The sequence below is a fragment of the Lynx rufus genome, unplaced genomic scaffold, assembly GCF_022079265.1.
Source record: "Lynx rufus isolate CCGP_SWC_20201006 ecotype Redwood Valley unplaced genomic scaffold, mLynRuf1.p SCAF_15, whole genome shotgun sequence".
Lineage (NCBI taxonomy): Eukaryota > Metazoa > Chordata > Mammalia > Carnivora > Felidae > Lynx > Lynx rufus.
In genome coordinates this window covers 11,496,795-11,521,529 of record NW_025814829.1, presented here as the reverse complement: position 1 = coordinate 11,521,529, position 24,735 = coordinate 11,496,795, and positions in this window count along the sequence as shown.

The window sequence follows — 24,735 nt, the reverse complement described above, 5'->3', positions numbered from 1 at the left end:
TCAGCAACCCAAGGAAAGCAAAAACATGAGTATGCGGGAAAATACAAACTACTTAAGTTCATGATGACATAAAAACAAACTTCTCCGATATTTGCATAGCATTAAATCACATAATTATGATCCTTACTTTACAGTGAAAGAAATGAGAGAAGTCTGTTTCTGTATAATCTTGCATTCTTTGTACTAAAATAATAGGAAACCCAATTAAGGTTAGTGCTTTACTATAAAATGAGTGTAATATAGGTTGGAGGGGCAGAAAAGAATTAAAATATTTTGAAGTGCTGAAATGGTCCTCTCTGCTTTAACAGAATTATTTTGAATATCCACTTCAGCTCATTAAAAGAGTCTAAAAAATTCCATCTTCTAGATTTGCATTGAAAAAGAAAAAAAAACAACAAAATTAGGTGCACAATGACATCAGTTATGGCATCCAGATCAGGGTAAAGAAATATTAGTTTAGGTTTGAATTTAATAGAAGGCTAAAAAGACCATGGTGTCTATTTGTTTATGCAGATAAGAATATGGATATTTTAAAAGGGGTATGGCATATTTATCCATTTGGGATATTTATTTAATACCTCTTATTTTTCTAAGTTCCTATGTTTAAATTCAAAACTAAGAAAAGAAAATAGAAACAAATAATAAGAACCACATGTGTGGGCATTATCTTGATGAAAGGTAGACTTTAGAAGAGGAGAGTGATAAAGAGGAAATTACCATATACTATAATTCATGGTCTGAAAGAGATAAGCATGACTGCTGCCAGAGTCCTGGGAGGGGAGAGGAGAACATACCCTAGATTCTAAGGGGGGCTCATGGAAGTTTAGTTGGAAAACTCCCGAGTTGAGTCTTGAATGATGATTAGGCAGGTGCCACCTACTGGAGAAGGGCAGGAAGAGTGCTAAATGCAGAGAGAGGTTATGTCTTGAGGCCTAGAGGTCAGGTAGGGGAGTATAAAGAGCTATAGATGCATCAGTATGATTAACCCAGGGAAGAAGTAGGGAATCCTTGGAAAAATAAAAGTAAATAAGTTGAGGGTTTAATCCAAGAGCGTTAATCCTGTATTATCGAAAGGACACTGTGGTTTATCTTAAAGGCTGAAGAGAGCCAGATGAGACATTAATTGGGTAAAATAATAACAGTCAGCCTTTATTGAAAACTTACTGTATGAGCAATACTGAGCTATGTGTCTTTCATGCGTTGTCACATTTAAGGCTTACATTAAACCTAGATGCTATGATTATTCTTACCTTTTTAAAGAAGTGAAAGAGGACTTGGAGACATTAGGTAATTAATTGGTCAAAGCCACAGAACTAATAAGTGGTAGAGCCAAGATCAGAAGCTCTTATTCTGGAGATTCCACAGGATTAATCCCCTCAAATGCTTCAAAAGTAGAGAAACAACATATTAGAAATGTCACTTTGGGGGCAGTATAAAACATGTATTCATGAAGAGCAAATTAATATAATGATACCAGATGTCAGAGATAGACAGTTAATAGGTTGTTATAATGCAGATGAGAAATAATAAGGTCTTGAAATGAGGAATGACCACTGTAAGAGATAATATATTTGTAAAATTTAGAAAACTACTTAACTATTATGGACTGAATGTTGGTGTCCTCCCAAAATTCATATGCTAAAGTCCTAACCTTCAATGTGACTGTATTTATAAATAGGGCCTGTGAGGAAATTATAAAGGTTAATTGAGGTCTTAGGAGTGGAACCTTAATCCAATACATCTGGTGCTCTTATGAGAAGAGGAAGAGATATCCTAGCTCTCTCACTCCACCATTGGAGGATATAGGGAGAAGGCAGCCATCTACAAGCCAGGAAGAAAGCTCTCAGAAACCAAACTAGTCTATACCTGGATTCTTGACTTCCCAAATTCAACAACATGAAAAACCAAAATTTCTGTTGTTTAACTCATCTAGTTTATGGTATTTTGTTATGACAGTTTAAGCAGGCTAAAAAAATAACCTTTTAAATATGGAGGCTGAATGAAAGGAAGGCCAGTGGCTCTCAAGTATCCAGCTTTGGCATTTGCCATTTCCTCTGTGGATCATAGGACAAGCTAAAGTTGTGTTAGGAAATGAGATGAATTACTCTTATTCATGGGGATTTTCTGATTGTGCAGGATAACTTTTGGGAAATGTTAATTATACAGTTGATTAATGAGAATAAAGGGATTTGGGCTGAAAGGATAAATTTGTGGGTTGTCTGTATATATAATCTTTCTGTTAACATTGGTGATGGAAGGAAGTGTGGAAAATCATAAAATATTTCCAAATTTGGTTTAAACAAAAATAACCAAGATCCAATATAACATAAATTTTATATCATTTAAAATTATGTCTAATATTTTAGAATACTTTTTATACCCAATATTCAAATTATAGATATAATCACATGTTTAGGAAAATAACACCCAAAATGTTTTATCTATGACAGTCCAATGTTATAATATTTTAAACAACACATTATTATTGTGTCTGTATTAGCTCTCTTTTCATTTTCCAAATATGAAAACAAAACCTATACACCATCCATTTGTCACTGAGCAAAATGCCCTCTTTGATGTCTCAATTTCATAGTCAGTATGGCAAGTCTGTAATTTAGAATCACATGATAATGTTTTACAAACTATAATTTCTCCTTCACCACTCCTGTCTATCAGAGAATCACCCATACAATGTCACTACTACTCTCTCTAATGGATAGACCCAGTTCACAGGAATCTTTTGGTAGACTCTCAAGTTAGAAGTTAAACTATTTGTCAACCCTCTCATATTTCTTTCTACCAATTCCTCAGAGTGCCTCCAACTTTCTAAGAGGCAAGCCCCTAAATCTATATAGTGCTAAACTGTAAAACTTTGTTGTTGTTTTGATGAAGGTCATCTTCAGCCTTATCTTCAAAGCAGTCATGGACTTTGATTCCAGTGAATTCTAGGACTTATAAAGTAAATCTCTTGTACTTATTTTTAAAACATTTTAGGAATAACCAGGGCGAGGAAAACAATGAACTCTTAGCTGAAATAAGAACCATACAGGAGGTTCTGGTTTCATGGTACCCTTGCAGTACAGAACTTAACACTCCCCTGCAGATAAACAGCCAACAGAAGGTTGCAGGTAAGGGAGCAAATACAGCATGCATCTCATTAGTGTTGGAGAAGAGCATTAACATGTTGCAATAAACACAATGCTTGGTTTATTGTTTAATCAGAAAATATAAATATTTAAGGGCTGGGCAGAGGGAAATGAACCCTCAATGGCAACAGAGAATTATTAATCAGAATGAAAAGATTGAATGAGGGCAGAATAGTGCCATGAAGTCAAGAGAGTGAGGAGGCCAATTGTGTCAAATGCTGCCAGGAGGCCAAATGAGAGAACGAGTGAAAATCGCTCATTGGCTTAATTAACAAAAAGTCATGTAGAGATCTGGGGAAGTCAGAGAATTCTAAGGTGCAAAATGGAGATAAGGAGGTAGAAAGATCAAGTGAACACTCATTCAGAGAGTTGGTGGCAAGAAAAGGAAGGCAGGTTTTCAGTAACTAGAGGAAATTTTTTTAATATCATAGAGAAAAATGTTTACAATAATCATAAAATAAAACAGTGGAGAGAGATGTTGAAAGTATGGAAGAACTGAAGATAATTTATGGATGAAATACTTAGTATGAAAATGGAGTATGGACAACAACTACTCCCTGCACCAGGCCAATTTGGTAATAATGGTAGGTTCATAAATCTTAAAGTGGAATTAGGTTTAACTACTCTTGCATAGCTTCACCACCAGCTTATCATAAAAACAAGTCTTAGTCCAAATTCTGTCATATATACAGACTTGTATTAAACAAATATTTATTACCCAGCAAATTCAAAACACTTTATTCAACCTGTTTGTAAGCGTGATGAAGTCCTACCTTTCCACCTTTATGTTGCACCAGCCACTATCTTGCATAAAGTTCACTTAAGACTGTTGTGATGCTATTCCAGAAAAAGTATTTGTTCATCCTTATAGTTGGCATCTGGCAACCAGAAGTCTTACCTTATATGACTGGACCCAGGACTGCTTAGGGGAGTGACTCGGGTGCCATCTTTAAAAAACAGTTACAGTAGGATACCCTTTGATTCTTATACTTTGATCATCTAAGGATCAGGTATATAGCTAAAGTTATTTTAGCAAAATCACGATCTTAAAAATCCTCAGTTTCACCAATGAGATCTTAAGTCTAATATTTATCATGTCCAGAAAACCCATTTTAGACCTTCAACATGATCATTTGCAAACATGTGTGATTGTTGAGATATTTGGTTAAGATCACAATGTAGATCTTCTGATCATTCCTGATTGGAGTAACTTGTTAGTTTATATTAGTTTAAATAAACTAGCTCATGTGTGTTGCACTGTTGATGCTGAAGTGTTTTCAAGCAGATGACAGGTAATCATGACGTGTGGACTTGGGCAAGAAGGCAAGGGGTCACCTAAAACAGGATATCCTCCAGAGAAATATTATCAGGGATGAAAATGGAGGGCAAATGGTGAGGTTTCATTTTTGTTGTTGTTTTGTTTTGTTATTTATTTATTTATTTATTTATTTATTTATTTATTTATTTATTTATCTGAATTGTCAAAGTAGAATGTGAGTGCACTAAACCATAAGTAAATTTCCTTTTCCTAAGGATAAAGTAGCCAAAGTTAGAAACATAAACAAAGCAAAATATGTACAACTGCTTAGACTCTATTCTTTCTAAATCCATCTGCAGTCTTTCATTTTTCTACTCTAATATCAAGGAAAGGCAATTTTAGATCCTTCCAGCAAGTGAAAATACAAAGGTATTTCTGAGAAAACTGAGATGCACATCAGCAGAATGTTCTCTTCAGTCTAAGTGAGAGCCAGGCGAGGCTGTCCACTCCTATCTTCTCAAACAAATGCAGTCAGTGTAGAATTCCAGGAGTGAGCATTATGGCTTATGAAATGCCCCTAAACCAGAACAACATTTGCTCACATGTCTTGCCTGTAAGTGAACAGATAGTTTCAAAGAGGTCCTGTGAACTCTTCTTAGCAAACTGGATCCCAATAACAGAATTCAATTAATAAAAAAACCATTATAAAATTTAATATGCTGAGGGAGGACATTAAAAAGTAGCATGGCAAGTAATTTAGAACAGAGAAATTGAGCCCAGATTATTGCAATACATTATGCAAAATATAAATACATGAAAAGAAAAGTTTATGTTTTTCTGCCTAAACAGAGATCAGTCTCCACAACTCATCCACGTAATGAAAATGCAAAGAGATGGAAACAGATAGCAGAATATAAAGTAAACGGATCAGAATAACAGCAGTATCCGTGACGAGGACAGAATGTTTTACGTGGCAGAGATTCAATTTAAGCAAACATGTAAGGAGTCCCTAAAGGCAAAATAATTGTGCACATAGGACTACCACACAAACACAAAACCAAAAAGAATGGCAACCTCATTCAGGCCTGAGACTCAGCCTCTCATGATGACACAAGCTTTTTCATGCAGTAGAAACAGAAGAAACAAAGCTTTCTGGGTTCTCTATCTAGGCCTTAATTATTAAGTAAATCTATACACAGTTCACCCATAATGTAATTTTGCTACTGTTCAATTCTTAGTTGTTTTCCTTACAATTTAAAAGAATCCAAGTTTTTCAGATACTAACTTACAAAACTGTGATGACATGTAGATTCAGCTGACTGTCATGTCACATCCAGCAGCAGGACAGCAATGTATATTGACTAAAAGCATAGACTCTGAAGTCAGACTACAGGAATTTAAATTCTGGAATGCCCCTTTTATTAGCTACATGACCATAGGCAGTTTGCTTATCCTCTGTAAACCTGAAATTCCTTGAAGTAACCTCAAAATAATCACAGTTTCTACCTCGTAAGATTGTTGTGAGTTTTAATAATAGACACTTCCAAAAGACTTAGAATAGTACATGAATCATTAAAAGCACTTGATAAATATTTGTGGTTATAATAAAACAAGGAATTCATTGCACAACATAGAACTCTGGAACTGTTGCCTCCTTCTTTACTATGTTCTTATCATTTAGCTTTGACGCAAGAAAACAGATCATTTGGAAGGAATTGAAAGCAGTGTTCTTTGGGGTGCCAAGATGATGCTATGGCACTTTTGATTTACTTGTATGAAAGCTGAGTAACCCTGAAGAAAAATTCTCTGGTTTTCTTGGTCATGATCAATGAAGTACAACCAGGAAAAAAAAAAGAAAGAAATCCATCTTATGAATGTATAATGGAGCACAGAGGCTAAAAATTTAGTTGAGTAAATGCTAAATGGCTTCGCAGTTTCAAAAGGCTTTTGTGCTTTTAAATTGTGCCTACGCTAGAAGGAATCAGCAACTTTTAATGAAAATCTTTTTATTAGAAAACACACACACACACACACACACACACACACACTCAAGGAATCTGTGTACATCGATCTGGCTGATTGCTCCAGTACAACACTAAAAGACATCAAAAGGATATGAAAAGAAAGAAAAGCCTGAATATTGGACTCCAGAGCTCATGACCTTATGGACTATATTTAAAAACTGTATTAGATTAACTGACTCAATTGAATCAAATCAAAATATTTTCAATCCAAAGAATTCTAGTACATTGAGATGTTGATATGGCAATTGTGAAATATCTGAGATTTTATTTTACTTTTATAATTGGTTTAGACAGTTTTAGAATATCCTCTAAATCTGAATAATCAGACTTTCTGGTCACACCTCCTTTATGCAAGATTATATTAAAAAACATGTTTCTTAACTGTGTTGTACTGAGCAATCTGCCATGTTTTGTTTTGTTTTGTTTTTACATGTTTTTGAAGTTTATTTTTATTTGTTTTGAGAGATAGAGAGAGCAAGCCAGGGAGGGGCAGAGAGGGAGACAGAATCCCAAGCAGGCTCTGTGCTATGAGCACAGAACTCAATGCGGGACTCAAACTCACAAACCATGAGATTTTGACCTGAATTGAAATCAAGAGTCAGACTCTTAACTGACTGAAGGCACGCAGGCATTTTAGAATAGGATAAATTTAAAATACTATGGAAAATTTGAAAACTTTGTGCCCAGAAGAAACTCAGATTCCTATCAATTTCACTCATATTTTTAAAAATGAGTCCTAAGCTTTGGCATTGTTACCAATCACAGCATCATGCACATTTGTATTATAGTTGAGAGCACGCATAAAACGTGTTTATTTGGTTTTCGCATAAGGCAGTAAAGTGCATCTAATGATTATAGGTTGACTTTAATTAGAAATTTCCTATCAATCATTTCAGTGAACAGGTCAACCAAAAATACCTTCTTTAGAGCTTGTCTTCACAAGTCATTATTTTTTTTCCTAATTTAGCTTACTGGTAGTATTTCTTTTGTTTTAGTTGAAGTATAGTTGACATACAATGGTATGTATGTATCACCTCTTTGTCCATTCATCTATCAGTTGACATTTCAGTTGCTTCTATATCACAATTAATTGAATTATTGAATACACATCAAACTTTACTTTTTTATTATTTCATCCATGATCTTAGAGTACTTGTGGTCTATTTGACTTCAAGTTTCTCTGTTGTGATAAGAATTGAAGATGGAATTTTCATATTGCAACAATATGACTCTTTCTCTTAAGAGTTTTTGCTAAACAAGGCCATAAATATGTTTAGCACAAGGAGAAGCTACTTTATTTGGCTCTAGCTATTTAACAACTTAGCAAATCATGTCAAGTATCACAGGCTTGACACCAGAGAATACTTAACTACAATTGCTTGTATAGTCTTCCAGTCCTTTTGTGGGTTTGAAAAAACAACAAAACAACAGTTCTTGTTAATGCATCTGTTCTATTGTGAGAGTCCTGTGAAGGATGAGAAATAGCCTATAAAATGTGGATAATTTGAATAAAAAATTCAGAGTCTGTTAGTTAAGCTAAATTCTGATAAGTATGGTAGTTCTATCTTGGGGTCTGGCTGTCAGAAAAGTCTAAACTGAGGCAATGAGATTTTTGTACTACGCTCTCAAAGAATTATTTGGCTTCTTTTGAGGGAACAAATGTACGGAATATGAGATTTGCTTTCTTTTCCATATAGGTAAAGTGTGATTGAAAAGTCTTCATAAGAAGCTTATTTTGCATGTCCTTGTTTATGTACCAAATTCTCCCTGTTCTTTCTGTGCGGAACAACCACTGTGTTTTTCTTATTATAAGTATTTGATGTGATAGGTATTAACATATACCAATGGCTCATTTCTGTTCAATATGTGTTCTAATGCAGGCAGAAAGAGATGGCATCCAGCTGGAAAAAAAGAAATGGCTCATTCCCTTCTTGTTATTTTCTCAGCAAATGCAAGTGGGCTTTTTTTGTTGTTGTTCAACCATGCTTTCTAATTACTGATTTGAATGGTTCTGTAGATTAAAAATAAAGTTCCTAATTGAGTATAAATTAGTTTGGAAAATATCCAAATAGCAAAGCTTTTCTCTTCTAACATTTGTTACAAATCAAGATGTTTCCTAGTTGAAAAAGTTGTAACATTACTATATCTTTTAAAATCTTTTATGTTCATGTCTTACGGGACAGAGCACTGAGGTTTTATTTTGTGTGGTTTGGGAGCTATTAGGATGTATAAATATATTAAAATACCCACAGAACATATTTTCATCAAATTAACTACTTCATTTCTTGGAGACTCTGGAGAAACCGTGCACCAGGATGACAACAGCCGCTACAAGTTTTTTGGTTTTAAATACATTTAAGACAAGTAATCATAATACTTTATATTATATTAGCTCGAGGGAATGTATGCACTTGTTTTAGAGGAGTGATAGCACAACTGAGCAATAAGCATCAGATACAGACCTAACTAATGCCTCACTACAGATACACAGACACCCCACCCCCTACCTCCTTATCCAACTGGGCAAATAACTAATTCTCTTAACTTTCCATGCTTCCAGAACTTTCTTGGACTGAGCCTAATCTCGTCAACTGTGCTAATCAGTTCACATTATTTTCATTAAAACGGTATTATTAGTGAAGTGAATTGTTTCACTATTTGATATATATCATTGTTTAGATTATTTAATTTAAATATATGTAATATATAAAATTAGATGTATTTTGTTACAATAAAATATGTAGAGATATATACATTTGAGTTTTATATATATATATATATACACACATACATATATATATACATATGTAGCATGTGTGTGCATATATATATATACATATACATTTTGTATATATTAAAATTAGTAAATGTTTACTACTATAAATTTTGAGGTGAGGTTTTTTTCAGATAGACCTAATTAAAGGAAAAATTCCCTTGGATTCTTTCAAATAATCTATCACGTAACATTTTATTATAACTTGAATATTCACATTTTTCTTTCAACTTTTTTTTAACTCTTCCATTCATAGGATACAAATTTAGTAGATTCTGGATGTTTGGTTGGTAACTGGCAGATCTGAGAGAAGAACCCAAGTGTTCTGACGACACATACTTTATTTCGACTACTGCATCATACTAAATATTTAGTTATATTTGTTTTTTAATCTCATTGACTACCATGAAAACAAATGTTCACATGAAATATACCTCTAAAATATTTAGAGAGCATCTTCCAGCACTAGGTTCCAGTTATAATATTGGTCTGAGTCTCCTTCAAAAAAAATAATGTGTTCATGAAACTTGTTGTAAAGTCTCACCTTAAAGTGAATTATGTGATGCAGAAAAACAGGTATTTCCAGTTTCAAATGTTTTGTGGTAGTATCAGTAGGCATCATTTTTGAATAGTGTATTATACTAATATACTGACATTATTATACTAATATACTAATATATATAATATGTAATATTATTGTCATAAAAAGTCTTGGGGTGCCTTGGGTGGCTCAGTCGGTTGAGCATCTGACTTCGGCTCAGGTCATGATCTCACAGTTCGTGAGTTCAAGCCCCACGTCAGGCTCTGTGCTGACAGCTCAGAGCCTGGAGCCTGCTTTGGATTCTGTGTTCCCCCTCTCTCTCTGCCCCACCCCTGTTTGTGCTGTCTCTCTCTCTGTCTTTCAAAAATGAATAAACATTAAAAAACATTTTTTAAAAAAAGTCTTGTTGGCTATGTAGTCTTTAAAAAAAAACAAGTTTCGAGTGCCTGGCTGTCGGTTAAGCATCTGACTTCGGCTCAGGATCTCACAGTTTGTGAGTGCCAGCCCCACTTCAGGCTCTGTGCTGACAGCTCAGAACCTGGTTCCTACTTCAGATTCTGTGTCTCCCTCGCTCTCTGCCCCTCCGCCCCCTCTCTCAAGATAAACATTAAAAAAAATTTTTTTTTAAGAAAACCAAGTTTCAAAGAAATGAGGTTATTTGACCAAAGGCATATTATTAGCTTATGACTAACAATAGAACAAATGACAGAACTATTGACCGAAATAAAACTGAAAATCAGTCTCTTGAGCACCAAGGTAATACTTTTCCTGCTGCCCTGAAGCCCCTGCACCACCTCTGTAAGGACGTCTGCTTGTTTACACTGTAACTTATTGGTGGCTCTAGCTCTTATCTGCAAAATGTGGGAAATTATTCTTGGCCCTAAGAAAGACTCTTAAGTTTTCTGTGAACTGATTCGATTTTGGTAAGCCATGTACTCTTTGCAAGTACATATTTTACTTGTATTCTGACATTTCTAATACTCACTAGATGAAATCTGAAAATTGGTACACAAGAATGACCATAAAAAAATTACTGTTTTCAGGATAGAAGAAATACCTCAGAAATTGTAAGAAAAAAGATGGTAAATAATATATATGAAAATAAACCTTTTCAATCATTGGAGTGGTCCAAAAGGAAACATTCACTAAGGAGATGAGTTCCCTTTCAATGAAGAAGTTTAAGCAGAAGCTTAAATACTGCTTGTCAATATGTTGTATTCCAAAGTCATAAACTATATGACATTTTCATGAGGTGATCTGTAAAGTTTCTTCAAACTCTGAATTTCTATCTTGACACATATATTGAGTTGTCAGTAGACGCTTCTCATGACTATCAACTAAAACTTCCAGAAGGCATGTATCACTATTTGCTGCACTGGTTTTGGTATTTTATCAATTTTGTTTTCACATCTCTTTTAGTTTGAAAGAATTTAAAAATAATTTTGGAAACTACATGTCTTTACTAACAGCATATGTAAACATAAGAAAAAGCACCATGTTAAAGTGCAGCCTTACATGTTGAGCTAATTAGCTGGTGAGTGTTAACCTTCATCATTTTCAAAAACATTACTGTATTTAAATAGTATCAATTTTTAAAACAAAAAACGATTCTGCTTATATTAATTATAATTCAATATATAATGTGAAGCAAACCAATGTATTGTTTATAAAGTTTAAAATCCTGGTTTGCCTTCCAGTTAACTTCATGTGATAGTGTTTTGTCTGTCAAGCATTTCTGAACACCTTGACGCCATTGGAACCCTTTGTCCTTTGGCAGATTTACCTGTTGTGCTAAATTCTGGCCAGTTCACGTGCTAGCTAGGAGGCAGTGTGCCATGCTCAAAATGAGTTGAGCCACTGAAAAAATTCCACTAAAAAGCCTTATTCTTTTTCTGAGCCCAGCCTCAAAATCAGAGTAACAAAAATACTGCCAGGCATTCCGCTATCTCCACAGAGGAAATTCTGGATAAATATGTCATGCAATTAATTTAACAGTTTTTCAAGTTCAAATCAATTGACAGGGAAATTCTGGAGAGATTCTTGTTTCCCTGTTCCTATTTCTGTAATTTTATTAGCATATTGTGACAGTAAAAGCCATTACTAATAATAAATTAGGCCTTAATTGTAAATGATATTCTAGTGAAATTTAGAAACAAAGTGTGTCTGGTCTCAACATTTTCATGTGCCTATCAGCATTTATACAGACAAAAATCAGTATTAAGTTGTAACTCAGCAATAGGCTTGAAAATCATCTATACCATTATTATTATTATTTTGTTGTCTCTCATAGGGACATCAGACAGCTGGTTTCAAAGATAATGGCAGTAACAATTATTTGCATCATAGCCCTAGCTAACTAGATAGCTGAAAACATCTGTTATGATCTTCAATTCCTCTAACCTGTCCCTGGAGAGGCTTTGATTGCTTAAAATATCCCCCGTTTTTTTTTTCATTGCTCTCTGCAATAATCATTTTTGCAAAATATAGATTACTTGATACTTAAGGAAATTGACTGTAATGCTGCTTTTGTCTTTTTGAATGTAAAACTGGAGGAAGGGAACATTAAGGAAAACTTCTCAGAAAATTATCTTTCCAGACTTGGAATTTTACTGTCATGGCTTTATTGCATTGCCCTTTTAAACTATGGTCATTGTTTTCTCTGATATATTAAACTCACAAAAAATAAAGTTACTACTATTTTGAACTAACGCATCAGACATTCACCAGACCATTGTCATTATGATCCATTGACACATACAGACAAAGCTATTTAAAAAACTTTTTGGCACTCTAACCAAATAATTAAATCAGAGGTATTTGTGACACTACCATGTGTGAGCAGTAGACCAGACTCTGGGCTGTTCAGTGCACACAAAAGTTGTAAGTCACATGGTCTGTTCAGCACTGATTTCAATCTTGTAGAAGAGCTTACAAGTGAGGCAAATACAAATCCTAAACTATAGAATAAGTACAGTAGTGCTCAGCAGAAAGAAACCACTGTGTACAAAGGAGGTTGGAAACAGATGATTTTAATCCTCAGTGGTCGGCACACTCAGAACAGCAGCAAATCAGTCTGGGTCACCAGAGTGAGGCACTCGATGAATATGTGTTGTCTGCACAAACAAATGAATGCATAAGTAAATTAATGAAATAGGGAAACCTTTGAGAGGAAATGGAATCTGATATGGTTTTGGAGAATGGATGCAATTTTTATAGTGTGAGAGTATGAAAAAGGGAGAGGAATAGTATGGCCAATGTTTTATATGATGATGAGGGTGGGGAAAGAATGAAGGGTAGGTGATGAGGTGGGACAGGGACATCTTTGATGGTGGGGGGGGGGGAAGAGATAGTAAAGAGAAAATATTTGTTCAGTTATAAGGCTCATATAAGACATAATGAGAAAAATATTTCATGCTAGCGTGAGAGCACATTATAGAAGTCTATAATGATGGATTGAAGAAGTTAATTTTAACCCATTTTTTAAATTTCTTCAGTAGGAAAAAAACCATGAGGAACAGTGAGTAAAACATGAAGAGACTGGAATTAATATGAACAACTTAGTCAGTTAGGTAAGACATTATAATGGCTTTACTCAATTAGAATAAAATTGAAGAAATATGACATTTGAGAGACCATAACAAGTATTTATTTAATAAGATTTCATGACAATTAGATATGTGGAACAAGAAGAGATCTTGAATGCTGGGAAATGTAGGTAATATTAATGAAATTGAAGATGTGCAGTAAAAGGACTACATTGAAATGAACGATCACTTCAATTTTGAACATCTGAGGTCTGATTATTCAACTAAGCGCTTGAGTGGAAATAGTAAATAGGTGGTTGGAAATCAGGACTGGAATTCTATTGAAATATTATATTTGGAGCTATTGAATTTACAGTAATCAGCAAAGATGGCTATTGAAAAAAATAAACAAGAATCATCTCTCAAAGTGAATAGTATTTAGATTTGTTTAAGTTACAAATCAATCTTGTAATGTTTGCAAACATATTTGCCTTGTGTCAAATTATTTTTTGTTGGCAGCAGCATTCTGGGTATTTCATTGTGGTGTTAACTTTATATGAGCTCATTTTTTATAGAGAAAACCTATACTTTTGATCAAATTATATACATCATAATTCCAATATTTTACATGTAGTGAAACTACTAGACTTTAAAGATCAATGAGTACTTTACAACTGTATATTAATGTATTAATATGTGTTTCTTCCTGTAAAAATAATACCTTGAGTATGAATAGTACCAAAATTTGCAAACAATAAATTTATTTAATAAAACAAAGACATATCCCTATTTTTATGTTTCTCCAACTGTATCAATATTTCTTGGCTAACTTGTTTTCATCTTTTAGTGCTGTGAGATTTGAGTAAAGCTCATTCTCTTTTTATAAATGTTCTTCAAATTCTACCTGCTGTGAGCCTAGGTTAGGATAATTGAACTCAAGAGAATATTTTAAAGTACAAGAAAAAATAGGGCAGCAAAAAAACATATGGTTTCCTAATTATGCTATTTTTTCTCTTTCTGTCTCATTCTCATCTCTTTCTCTGTCTCTGTCTCTGTCTCTGTCTCTCTTGATTTCTTTCCCCAGTCCACTGTGAATAACTGGTTGTGTCATAAACAGACTCTGTAGATGGAATAACAATGGCATTCATTTAACTGTAGAAAATTGATACCTATTTGGTCTTTCAGTTGTGTTTGTTAGATAACTAGAATTGTGGAGGTTACAAATGATCACCTATACAGAGACTCTGCTGTCAATAGGAGCTATGGTTTATAACTGACCACATATTGGAGAATTCAAGCAGACAATGTGGAAGGTTGTTTACAATAAAAACCACTGCACTTAAAGAACATGTTTTCACAGGGGACTTTACCTTTAGTACTACAGAAATATATTGTAGTCTTTTTATTTATTTTTTATAATGCTTAGTTTTCATATGCTGTTATTCATCTATCATTTTACTGAGTAGACACAAATGCCCTGAATCTGTAATATTCCAAAATCATCAATAATAGTAAATTTCCATTTGGAATAGTCATCTGCACGCTGTGTGTTAAGTATAGGTCATGGCTAAGTTTGTGTAGTTTCTCAATAGGTTATCTCTTCAGGTTTCAAGAATAAGATTAAGATTAAGTCACTTTTAAAAATTAAAGCACATATGAAAATATGTTCCACATCATATGTCATCTGGGACATTCATATTAAAACAAAGATGAGGTACCACTGCATTCCTATTAGAATGGCCAATTTCCAGAATAATGACATCAAACGCTGGCAAGGGTGTGGAGTACCAGGAACTCTCATATATTGCTGGTGGGTACAAAATGGCACAGCCACTTTGGAAGACAGTCTTGTGGTTTCTTAAAAAACTGAACTTACTCCTGCTCCATTGAACTTGCTGTTTAGCCAAATGAGTTGAAAATTTATGTCCTCATGAAAATCTGTACACAGATGTTATCAGTATCTTTATTCATAGTTGCCAGAACTTGGAAGCAAATAAGATGTTCTTCAGTAGGGAAATGGATAAACTGTGCTATGTGCAGACAGTGGAATATTATGCTAAAAAGGAAGTGAGCTACTAAGCCATGAAAAGACATAGGAGAATATCAAATGGAATTGCTAAGTGAAAGAACCCAATCTGAAAAGGCTACATACTGTAGGACAACTTTATGACATTCTGCAAAAGGCAGAACTGAAAAAAGATCACTGTAAAAAGATCAGTGGCTGCCAGAGGAGGTGTGTGGGGGTTGGGGGTAGGGGAGATGAATAGGCAGAGAACAGGGTATTTTTAGGGCAGTGAAAATGCCCTATATAATATTTTAATGATGTATATATATTATTATACATTGGTCCAAACGCATTAAATATACAACACCAAGAGTGAACCTCTAGATAAACTATGGACTTTAAGTAATTATAATTATGTGTCAATATAATTGGTAAAAAAAGCCTTGGTAAAAAAGTAACATTGTGGTGAGTGATGTTGATAAAGAGGGAGACTATGCATATGTGGGAGCACGGGATATGTGGGAAATCTCTGTACCTTTCTTTCAAGTTTTACCGTAAATCTAAAACTTCATTTAAAAATTTTAAGTTTCTAAAATAATAAAGCAAAGGAAAGTATTGGCTCACAATGAGGTGAGCTATAAATATAAGTGACTTTTTAAAAATGTGTACTTATTTACTTTGAGGCGTGGAGGGGCAGAGAGAGAGAGAGAGAGTTTGAGAGAGAGACAATCTCAAGCAGACTTCGTGCTGTCAGTGCAGAGCCCAACACGGGGCTTGATCCCAATCGTGAGATCATGAGCAGAAATCAAGAACTGGCCTGTCAACCCACTGAGACACCCAGGCACTCCGTATAAGTGACTTATTTTTGAGGGAGTTTAAAAATACTATCTTGCTATTAGGAACATTGTACTTGAATCGATGTTCTGGGATGTATGTGCCATAACCTCAGATATTCTTGCATCAATTTGGGTATGAACAATATACTCAGTTTTGTTCATTTTTAAAGAATACGGATTAGGAGGATTTATCCATTTTTTTCTAACATAAAAAGAATACATTTGATATATTTATATATTATTTTAGCTGCTAGAGTTGTAGTTCCTTCTCTGAAGAAGCAACTAAGTATTTTCATATCCCAGGTTAAGTATTCTTCGATATATTAAATACCCTTTGCTACATTTTCTGCTTGACAAAGTAACTGGTGAATGTCTAATTACTCTGGGCCACAGGTACACTGATAATGAAAAGGAAGTTTCCTTAACAATTCCCAGAGGTGGACTGATGTGCAGGTAGCTTTTTTTTTAAGTTAATAAGTTGCCATTCTGATTTGTCAATCACACTTTTATGGATTTGATTAGTGTTTCCCAACCTGCCAGAAACTGACCAATTTTGTCAAACTGGTATAACAGGTTTCTGGACATGCAAAGGTTTGGACCACACCCCAGATGCCCTTTATGGGACCAATTGTTGTTTTTTATTTTTGAACATCTTTATAACAACAGAGGAAAAAAAGGGAATCAAATGAGAACTTAAAGTTAGATGTTAAAAAAATTGTACCACAAAAATACATTCAAAGAGGATTAATTGTGAAGACAAAGTTCTTAAAAAAACATTCTCACAGAAAAAACTATATTTGAAATTATTAGCTCTAATAATGTGAGGCAAGCTAAGATGAATGACAGCAGCCAAAGATTATATGCAAACCTTATGGGAGTTAATCCCCTTGCTTTCCTCTTGTCCGTCTTCTAATAGAGAAGGTGAGGAGAAATTAAGGTAAGATATTAGTATCAGGAAAATTGTGGCTGATAATAGGCATTAGTGATCATCATTTAATTATCGACCATCTGCTATTCTTAAACTGAAACATTTGGAAGACAGACTTCAGTGTTTAATAATCTAGGTAAATAGTTTAAATTTGTTGACCAAAAGTCAGGACTGTCTTACTAAATATTTTGCTATATATGCCCATACTTCCTTCTTTCCACTGCATAATACAACTGTTATTTTCATTGTCCTCCTTACCATATTAACTACATACTCCCGTGGTTGTAATGTTCATTTTTTACTCTGGCATTTTACACTTACATGGTCACTGACAGTGACAAGATGGCAGTGTGGAATTTAAATTCTATGCACAAATATTCTTGATTGTTTCTGCTATTTAAATGATGTATGAGGTAGGAATCTATTAATATATTCTTATTAAATATGTAGTTCTTTCTCATTTTTGCTCCTTTTTCTCTGTGTATATACCTATTTACTACTAAAAGATAAGATAAGGTTTTAATTCCTCTGTGCTTTATGTAGTTCTCCTGGTATTTAAACTGTTTAACACTATACTGATTCATCATAGTGAGTCTACTGGTCCATTCCTGTCTCATGTGGGAGAATATACTGACATTTTTCATTTTACTTCCTTCAGGCTAACTACATTTATTACATAGGGTTCTAAAAAATCAATAACATATCTTTTTTTTATGTTGTATAGGAGCACAGAAAATGCTTGCAAAATATTTACATGGCACAGAATACAAGAACATTATAACAAATCAGTTGTTCTCATATACTGTACTCGTATACTGACATTTTTCAGCACCACACATCCCCAGGCACATTACTTCACATCAACTTTCATCCTCATAACAATGAAAAACCAAAAAAACTGGGGCAGAGGGGCAGAGAGAGAGGGGGACTGGCAGCAGAGAGCCGGATGCATGGCTCTAACTCACGAACCATGAGATCATGACCTGAGTCTAAGCTGGATGCTTTACCAACTGAGCCACCCAGCCTCCTTGCATTTTAATGATTAGACACATTAACCCAGACCCAGCAAACATTTCAATACTAGGTAAAATAATCAGTTTGAAATGTCTTTTCTGATAGCCTTTCACAGGTCTGTGATAATCTGTTTCCCAGCCCAAAGGTTAAGGTTTCAAATTGAATCATCGAATCCAGTATAAAAATACATTTCTAGAAATTTAAAATGGGAGAAAACTGTATAGATTATGTGGTATAAACTCCTTTTAAGGAAGATGTAGAAACTAAGGTATAAATAAATGAAGTGATTGCCTAAGGTCATATGCTAATTAGCATAGCCTTAACCAGAGATTATGTCCCATTATTTATCTAAGCCTTTTCCTAGTACACTTCAGGACAAATTTGTTCCTTCTATAAAGAATGAAAACAGCAACAGCAATAAACAAAACAGATGGAGGTTTTCCTAAGCCCTAATTGTCTGAGAAAACTCGAATAGAGAAAGATGGGCCTTGCATCTGTAAAATTTCCTTTACATAAGTAAATATGTTGCTTCCAAACTTTAATTTTCCATTTTAAGATATATCTGAATGTCTTCATGAAATTATATATTCAGCTTTTAACTTTGTTATCATCAAATACCACATGAATCGCTTGTTTATTACAGGCCCAAGACTGATTAAAGTAACCAACAGATTTGTAAGTGCTAACCAAACTACAGTTTTTCCTAATAAATTGTGTTAAAAATCATCACATACCATAGGAATATTGCATGTATTGTTGAAACTGCTGTCCAGCAACTTTTTGAGCCATAACTTCTACTTTAAATATCACCAGATACTCTGAAGATTACTTTCAAATGTAGTTTCTTAATTAAGTCATATTTTACATAGAATGTAAGAGACTCAGACTGAGTATACAGAACTGCTGAATTGACTTCCTGAGGGCTGTGCACAGTCATGACTACATCTTCTGTAGTTCCTCAGATTGGCCACATGTCACATTCACTGAAGCACCAGGTCAGCTACTTTGATGTTATCGGTAGGTTATCTAGTTTACACATGTCCATATCCATGTGACAATGGTTTGTAGCAATTTTTTTTTAATTTTTTTTTCAACGTTTATTTATTTTTTGGGACAGAGAGAGACAGAGCATGAACGGGGGAGGGGCAGAGAGAGAGAGAGACACAGAATCGGAAACAGGCTCCAGGCTCTGAGCCATCAGCCCAGAGCCTGACGCGGGGCTCGAACTCACGGACCGCAAGATCGCGACCTGGCTGAAGTCGGACGCTTAACCGACTGCGCCACCCAGGCGCCCCTGTAGCAATTTTTAATAATGTGAGTTTGTTCAACACAAAGTTAACTAAGTACTTCTGTAAGCAAAGCTTAAATGTAGACAGAAATATCTTAATAAGCTATTGGTCCTGCCTGTTGTTCTTATATACATCTATATATTTGGAATGATTTCTTATATAAAGCATATATATATATATATATATATATATATATATATATATATATAAAACCAGTGAAGATTCACTGGCTTTTAATATACTAGATTCTTATTTCACTTTTAAAATAATCTCCATTTATGTGAGGAAAAGTAGATTCAGTGCGGGATATTGATAGCATTCATTTAATAGATATATTTAGAGAAGAAAAATTGGTAGTATTCAAAAAAGTCAATAAAGTTATTTGATGTTTTTCTTTTCTCCAGTAGAATCTTTTAGATTCTTTCATTCAATGCTATTCAATCTAGAAAGGCTTTTTACAGTGCATGTTATTTAAACTTCTAAAAATGATTTATTATAATTTATACATAGGAACATATATATGAAGACATCTAATACATAATTATATGCGTATGTAATACATACATAATGAAACATTTTTGTCTTCTGTCCTAACGAAAAATGTAAAATATTTTATCATATGACAATTTAATCTCTTGATCATCTTCTCTATTTTAAGACCCTCTATTTCCTCATGTAATTTACTCTTCCATTAGCAAATTACCAAATTTACTCTTCCATTACCAAATTCTGAAGCACAGTTCCGAGATCAGAACAAGGTCAAGAGCAAGGCACAAGGGCAGAAAACAATCTCTTTTAGTAAGAAGAGAGAGTGTAAGTCTGAGCATACTCCTATTTAATATATTTTTGTCACTTAAAACATGTTTTTGTGAAAAAAGAAAAAAGTTACATTGAAATAAGTAGCAAAAGTAACTTGATATTTTTTAGAGAAATTAGCAAATTAATTTTGCTTTGGCATCAGCATGTTAACTTAGTCACTTGTTTGTTAAATGAGGACTATGATATCTTTTGGCAAAAATATTTTGATGCAGCCTTGAAAAAAGGTAACAGTTTTTATAGCCCTTTTTTATTTTTTTTTAATTTTTTATATGAAGTTTATTGTCAAATTGGTTTCCATACAACACCCAGTGCTCATCCCAAAAGGTGCCCTCCTCAATACCCATCACCCACCCTCCCCTCCCTCCCACCCCTCATCAACCCTCAGTTTGTTCTCAGTTTTTAAGAGTCTCTTATGCTTTGGCTCTCTCCCACTCTAACCTCCTTTTTTTTTTCCTTCCCCTTACCCATAGGTTTCTGTTAAGTTTCTCAGGATCCACCTAAGAGTGAAAACATACGGTATCTGTCTTTCTCTGTATGGCTTATTTCACTTAGCATAACACTCTCCAGTTCCATCCATGTTGCTACAAAGGGCCATATTTCATTCTTTCTCATTGCCACGTAGTACTCCATTGTGTATATGAGAGAACACAGTGATCAATCCCAACACCAGATACAATGCTCATGATTTATGTTTGTTTAAATAAGATACCAATTTTTCTAGCAATTTTAAACAACCACAGTTGACAGCATGTGTTTGGATATCAAAACTCTGAATGTTTCTAATTAGAATAATTATCTTACAGTGAGTCCTATATGGGGACTTGGATTGTTAACCCCCAAATTCACTGGAAAAACAATAGTAATGATATATAATGTTAAATTTTACTTCCTTCAGGCTCACTACATTTATTACATAGGGTTCTAAAAAAGCAATAACATATCTTTTTTATGTTGTATAGGAGCACAGAAAATACTTGCAAAATGTTTACATGGCACAGAATAGAAGAACATTATAACAAATCAATTGTTCTCATTTGTAGAACATTGGATTAGGCTGACATGAACTGTTGTATCTATTGCAGCAACCACCTAAATGACATCAACATTGCCAATCGGGTTCACTGCCTAAAACAAAGATCTAATCATGGTATGTACCTGATTTCAGAATAAAATCAAGACCTACCAAGTGCTAACTTGATTAATTTTTGCAGTTGTAACTCTTGCCCAACATGGCACATGCCTCTTGCACTGAGATCCGCTGTGCTTTCATACTTTGCAAGCACAATTAACTGCTCCCCCATACTCTTATCTCTGTCTCTAAAGCCATTACCTGTATCTCTGCTGCCCTCCTCTTCAGCCTCTACAGAATGAATCAAGAGCCTTAGATGAGCACTTGGAATGTTTCCTCTCATGGAATTAATCATTTCAATTCTTTGTTCCCAGAACAATTTTGGGTCCCACTATTCTAACAGGTGAGAAAGCTGATTTTGCGTTGTTAATTACACGTATGTTTATCTGCCTCTAGGTTATGCAGATCTCTAATGAGAGGTACAGTGCAATAATATTGTATTCCTCAAAAATTTTGTACATAGTGCTAAATACATACATGTTAAATGGCAGTCTGTGTTCTTATTAGTATTTCTAATTCCTACTTTTATTCTTTATTATTTCTCCAGCCCTTTAAATATACATAATTTTTCTCACTGTTTATTTTTATTTTTTAATGTTTATTTATTATTAAGAGAGAGAGCACAAGCAGGGGAGGGGCATTGAGAGAGACACACACACAGAATCTGATGCAGTCTCCAGGCTCTGAGCTGTCAGATGTGGGGCTCGAACCCACGAACTGTGAGTTCATGACCTGAGCCGAAGTTGGATGCGTAACTGACTGAGCCACCCAGGCACCATTGTTCTTCACTGTTTTAAAGTAAGTTTTGATTCTGTCACATACTGAGAGCAAGTATCTAAATTATTCAATGTCTTCATTTCTTCAGATAAAATTCACTACTATAAATTTTAATACTGATAATATATTAAAAATTAAAATAGCCTCATTACAGTTTGCCCCCTTGTTTGTGGAGGACAGTATTTAGAAGGAAAAACAATTTATTTTGTTTCACTAATAAAATAAGTCAATTTATTTAATGTAGACAAGGTGTTTGTTTAAGCTGTATGAATTGAATTATTTAGTATTCAACTAGTTGTCCTTGAACCACAGAACTTTTCTCTATTACTATACTGTATTTTAGAGTAGATTCTGCATATTTGTATCTACTCATGGATGTATTATCTACAATTAATCATTTTAATAATTTATTTTTAAGTATATGCTTTTATCTCAAAGATCACCTAAAAAACACATGATGTAGAAAATGTATAAATGATTAATATAACTAAATCTCCTCTCCCACAAAAACACCAAAGATAATTCTGCTTTGTAGCTTCATTCTTGGAGCCTACTGTGAACAATAGACTAATAATAGATAATTTATACTAAAGAAAGCTTGGAATCTATACCAGAAAGGGCAAAGAATACTAGTGGAAGAAAAACTAATAGAGAAGGATGATAAGAGTGGGTGGAGGGGGAAATACAAGTGTCATCATAAACTCATTTGGTAAAAAATTAGGGCAAGGTTTGAATTATAAACTGACAGAGATCAGGGAAGTCTTCGTAACTTATGAGGAGCTGTGGATCAATTTATGCTGAGGATAACTTATCAAGAGTTTTGTTTTATGTTAATTATAACATCTACTTTTAAGTGTCTTTGCAATGTGGCAAAGATTCTTAATCGGGAAGATTATTCACTCAGTTTAGTCTGAGTAAACTATTCCCATTAAAATATGCATATAGTTGTAGCTGTCTTTAAAGGTGCATTATTAACTGCCGGTTGGACTGATTGGACCCCCAAAATTAACCAGCCAGAGCCTGGCAATGCTCTGATATCACAAGCATCACACACATAGAGTTGCTGATCTCCTTTAGTGATAAGGAACTGGTTATATGACTGTACATGTGAATGTGATACTTTATAGAGAGCAAATGGAAAAGTGAATGTAATTATTAGTTACTTAAAATAAAAATAAGTAAATAAACTAATAGTTGCTAGAAATGGCAGAGAATTACATCACAAGAGAGGGTGATTAAAAAAATATGCCTATTTTCTGCTTTTAACATTGACATTACTTGGACTAGAGCTCCCACTTCCAAAAACAAACAGACAAAAATGACAGAAGCTCATTTAACACCTACAGATGACTACCAAGGGAAGTTCTTTATATCCCTAATTCTCTCTCAGATGACTTGGAAGTCATCTTCTAGTTCAAATTAAGTAAAAAATATTGTTTGGAATATGTTGCAGGCAAGGTAGTTTGTATGATAGTTGCCTTTTTATCTGTGCCAAAGTACTAAAGTTATATATAATTATGGAAGAACATTTGTTGGAATATATTGAACCAAAAAAAATCATACTTATTTTTCCAAAATTCTATTCAAAGTTTCAAGCAAATCAGAACACTTAGAGACACTTAGTAATATATTACGCTTGAGTGATAAAGCAGCCCAAAAATGTAGCTGCAGAGAAAAACTTGAGGAAAAGAAACCTCTTATTTTCGACTAAGTTGAGCAAAATGTCCTTTTTAACCTTCTTAATGGCACCCTCCCCTGTTTTGAATGGAGTCATTCTGAGTACCTGAGTTTCATGTTTTATAGTTTTATAATTTGTAACGTCTGGCAAAGATCAAGGATTCTCACTTTCCACCTCACAGATGTCCTTGCAAACTGGAACAAGATTTAAATGGTTTACATACATATATTACTTCATTAGTGCCTAATTAAAAATACGTCTGACAGCTGGCAGACAATGAGGTGCTTCAGATAATCCAAGTGAACTGATCAAGGATGGAAAATTGTGCTTGTACCACTTAAGTGAATGCATGGCATTCATTTATCATTTTTAGGAATGAGTTTTTTCCCCACAGACTTTATACACTTTGTACACATGTTGTTACTGACACATCTATGCTGTATTTAGATGAAATGCCATATTTTGTGGAATTATATGGATTATTTTTCCATTAGAAGTTCTCAGGAAAAAAAAAAGAGAAAAAGTAAATGACAGGTCTTTGTAAACAAGTCATGAATTTGATCCTGATTGCCCAATAGCTAATATTAGCCACGTGTACATGGGTTTCTCTTCTATATTTGTTAAGGTTTAGCTGCTAAGACTGGAAGACCCAGGGAAGAGTTGATATTTCAGCTAATGTCTGTAGGCAGTTGGGAGGCAATTCCATCTCACTCAGAAGACCTCAGTCTTTTCTCTTAACCTAACTGATTAGGTTAGCCCCACCCCCATTATGGAGGGTAATCTGATTTATTCAAAATCTGACTTACATGTTAATCACATCTAAAAAAAATACTTTCACATGAATATCTATACTGATATTTGATCCAAAACATAGGCTTAACTATATTGATACATAAAGTTAATAATCACAGACTCATAGAGGTAGATAAACATAAAAAAAATTGAAGGCAATCTGAATAAATAAAGTAGGTAGGGAATGTTATTGGGGGGGAAG